General features: G+C 46.0%; 1 non-coding gene across 1 annotated transcript in view; it reads left to right on the top strand.

Moving 5' to 3' along the window:
* Positions 1 to 2,182: 2,182 nt before the first annotated feature.
* The window catches only part of LOC113507154, a 1,904-nt gene continuing 94 nt past the window's right edge, over positions 2,183 to 3,992 (top strand). Inside the window, exon 1 of the ribosomal RNA XR_003401804.1 lies at positions 2,183 to 3,992. This exon is cut by the window's right edge and continues 94 nt beyond it. This is a non-coding gene — a ribosomal RNA (small subunit ribosomal RNA).

Raw genomic sequence — 3,992 nt, 5'->3', positions numbered from 1 at the left:
CGACTTCCGTTCCTGGCGGGGTGTTGTGCTCGGTAGAGCAGCGTCGTGCTGCGATCTGTTGAGACTCAGCCTACGCCAGGTGATTCGTCCGAGGACGATGATAATGTAAACACACAAACACACATCAAGACAACGTGTGCGACGACGGACGATGTTCTGTCGCGTTTTCGTTTTCTTCATTAATATTTCATTAATACACGAACGGTACACTAACGATATAACACTCTGATTCAACAAACTCAATTTTAAACATATAAAAAAACGTAATTTTTCACCGCGCCCCATTGAGATGCGCTTGCGCATCTTAAATAGTCAATTTAATACACGAACGGTAACGGGTCAAAAAATTAATACACGAACGGTAACGAACATCGAAATTTAAAAAATAATCTTTCTCTCGATACAAATGAAGTTTACATCGATTATAACTGACGTCTATTAGCCGTTCCTCCTGTAAATCTCGATCGTAATATCAATAATACAACAACGAAACAAGCAAGCGCTCAGACAATATATTACATAGATATGTAGATGTAAACAAACGAATAACACAACAAGAACGCTAAACGAAACTAACTCGCACTCTCACTTCGTACATATACACCACGACGGCACGGGCAAGCTGTGACAAGCCGCTTGAGAGCGAGAACACACCTCGAACGAACATACATACTAGGTACCTACCTACCTAACTACAATATAAATGCAAAAAAATATATCATGGTGGGTGATCTTAGCGTCTTAAACGCATCTCTAACTATGCATACATATATGTATTATAGTACCTACTAACTAGTAGTAGTAGTAGTAGTAGTAGTAGTAACCAGAAACCCAGCAGGCACGCGCGCTCGCGCGGGGGGGGGGGGGGGGGTGCTTGCGTTCCTGCCTTCATAGGCGTCTGTGTCACACCACACCAATGAAGACTCAAACACTCACCAAGTCGTTGAACCTAGACAAACACCCAGGCACCCCCCCCCCCCCCGGCCACACACCCCCGCTCTGCAGCGCCTCAGGTTCTTTTGTGGTGGTCGATGTTAGTTCTTCAGGTTGATGGAGGCCACCCTCTCAACATATTCAATACCAATATCTGGGTGGGTGGGGGAGGAGCGGAGGGGGGAGGGTAGGGGCGGGGGCTAGGTCTCCACTGTCGGCTTTCACTCACCTCGAGGGTAGGTAGTGTTTGAATGACACCACCGACGATCCCTGATCTGCTGATCTCGAAACTTTTCAGTTCACTCGGTCGCTTGGTACGTGGATATCTCATCGTATAACGTATTTCTCCTCCGATACTATATACGTTTAAGTTTGCAACAATGTCATGCGGCGCGCGCAGATGCGCGCACGTATGATGTTGTGCGCGTGCGCGTGCGCAGCTTTCAGCGACTTAACGTTGACACGCGAACATTATTATGTTAGTGTGTTTCACGTTAAGTCGCTGAATGTCGTCTACGAACGAAAAATGGACGACACACACATGTAGTAATATTATTATGAAGATGATCAACACACATACATATTATTATATATATATATATAAGTGTATATATATATATTAGTATGTAAGTGTGTAGTACTGTGTGTGTTGTGCGTTTGTGTAACTTCAACTGTGTGGACCGTCGGTTCGTAACAACGTTACGATTCGTTAACGGTTCAAATGTTATAAAATATGACTTTAATCGTGACGTGATCGATTCAAACGCGCACGGATACGCTAATGTGAATCTTTCGCGAGTTCAATCACGATTATTTATTTTTGTGTAAATAGTATTGTTCTATATACGCATTATTATATGATTACATATATAAACTAAACAATGAATATAGTGAATACGGACTCTGTACAATCCGGGCAATTAAATCGTTGTTTGACGTATTTTATTATGTTAACCGAGATTATTATTAAAGTGAATGAAATCGTGTCTCGATACGAACGTTCACCATCGGGGTTTTTTCATTATATTGTACCCTTATAGGCGTCGTCGTAGTCGTCGTCGTCGTCGTCGAAAACAATATTCGTCTCAATTATTATACGAGCTCGCCCGTACAAGCGTCTGCGTTAATCCGTCGACGCGCGGGAATGAGGATTTCTCGTAAGTATCGATATAGAGAGAGGACGGTATACGTGTGTACCACCGCAATCGAAAATCGAAACGAACGAGAACGTCTTTCATATGAATGAAGCTCCCTGGTTGATCCTGCCAGTAGTTATATGCTTGTCTCAAAGATTAAGCCATGCATGTCTCAGTGCAAGCCGTATTAAGGCGATACCGCGAATGGCTCAATATATCAGTTTTGGTTCCTTAGATCTTACTCAGTTACTTGGATAACTGTGGTAATTCTAGAGCTAATACATGCAATCAGAACTCTGACCAGTGATGGGATGAGTGCTTTTATTAGATCAAAACCAATCGACGGATGGCCATGTGTCTGAAGTCGTTAATTTTGATGAATCTGGATAACTTTTGCCGATCGCATGGTCCAGTACCGGCGACGCATCTTTCAAATGTCTGCCTTATCAACTTTCGATGGTAGTTTCTGCGACTACCATGGTTGTCACGGGTAACGGGGAATCAGGGTTCGATTCCGGAGAGGGAGCCTGAGAAACGGCTACCACATCCAAGGAAGGCAGCAGGCGCGCAAATTACCCACTCCCGGCACGGGGAGGTAGTGACGAAAAATAACGATACGGGACTCTTACGAGGCCTCGTAATCGGAATGAGTACACTTTAAATATTTTAACGAGGAACAATTGGAGGGCAAGTCTGGTGCCAGCAGCCGCGGTAATTCCAGCTCCAATAGCGTATACTAAAATTGTTGCGGTTAAAAAGCTCGTAGTTGCATTTGTGCGCCGCGCTGTCGGTGCACCGCATCCGCGGTGATACTGACACGTCTGCGGAGCATATCGTCGGTGAGCCGGCGGTAATACGCCGGTTCAATATCAAAATCCTATCGCGGTGCTCTTCGGTGAGTGTCGAGGTGGGCCGACAATTTTACTTTGAACAAATTAGAGTGCTCAAAGCGGGCTCAAAATGCTGCTTGAATATTTCGTGCATGGAATAATAGAATATGATCTCGGTTCTATTTTGTTGGTTTTCAGAACTCCGAGGTAATGATTAATAGGGATAACTGGGGGCATTCGTATTGCGACGTTAGAGGTGAAATTCTTGGATCGTCGCAAGACGAACATCAGCGAAAGCATTTGCCAAAGGTGTTTTCATCAATCAAGAACGAAAGTTAGAGGTTCGAAGGCGATTAGATACCGCCCTAGTTCTAACCGTAAATATGTCATCTAGCGATCCGCCGACGTTACTACAATGGCTCGGCGGGCAGCTTCCGGGAAACCAAAGATTTTGGACTCCGGGGGGAGTATGGTTGCAAAGCTGAAACTTAAAGGAATTGACGGAAGGGCACCACCAGGAGTGGAGCCTGCGGCTTAATTTGACTCAACACGGGAAATCTCACCAGGCCCGGACACCGGAAGGATTGACAGATTAACAGCTCTTTCTTGATTCGGTGGGTGGTGGTGCATGGCCGTTCTTAGTTGGTGGAGCGATTTGTCTGGTTAATTCCGGTAACGAACGAGACTCTAGCCTGCTAAATAGGCGTCGTCATTTAGGTGTGCGTGGCTACGCGTCACGCAACTCACTGGCGACGTATTAAAATTCTTCTTAGAGGGACCGGCGGCTTCGAGCCGCACGAGATTGAGCAATAACAGGTCTGTGATGCCCTTAGATGTCCTGGGCCGCACGCGCGCTACACTGAAGGAATCAGCATGTTCTCCCTGGCCTAGAGGCCCGGGCAACCCGCTGAAACTCCTTCGTGCTGGGGATTGGGGTTTGCAATTATCCCCCATAAACGAGGAATTCCTAGTAAGCGCGAGTCATAAGCTCGCGTTGATTACGTCCCTGCCCTTTGTACACACCGCCCGTCGCTACTACCGATTGAATGATTTAGTGAGGTCTTCGGACCGACACGCGGTGGCTTCACGGCCG

This window comes from Trichoplusia ni, unplaced genomic scaffold (assembly GCF_003590095.1).
Source record: "Trichoplusia ni isolate ovarian cell line Hi5 unplaced genomic scaffold, tn1 tig00000755, whole genome shotgun sequence".
NCBI lineage: Eukaryota > Metazoa > Arthropoda > Insecta > Lepidoptera > Noctuidae > Trichoplusia > Trichoplusia ni.
This window is presented reverse-complemented; position numbering and strand designations above follow the sequence as displayed.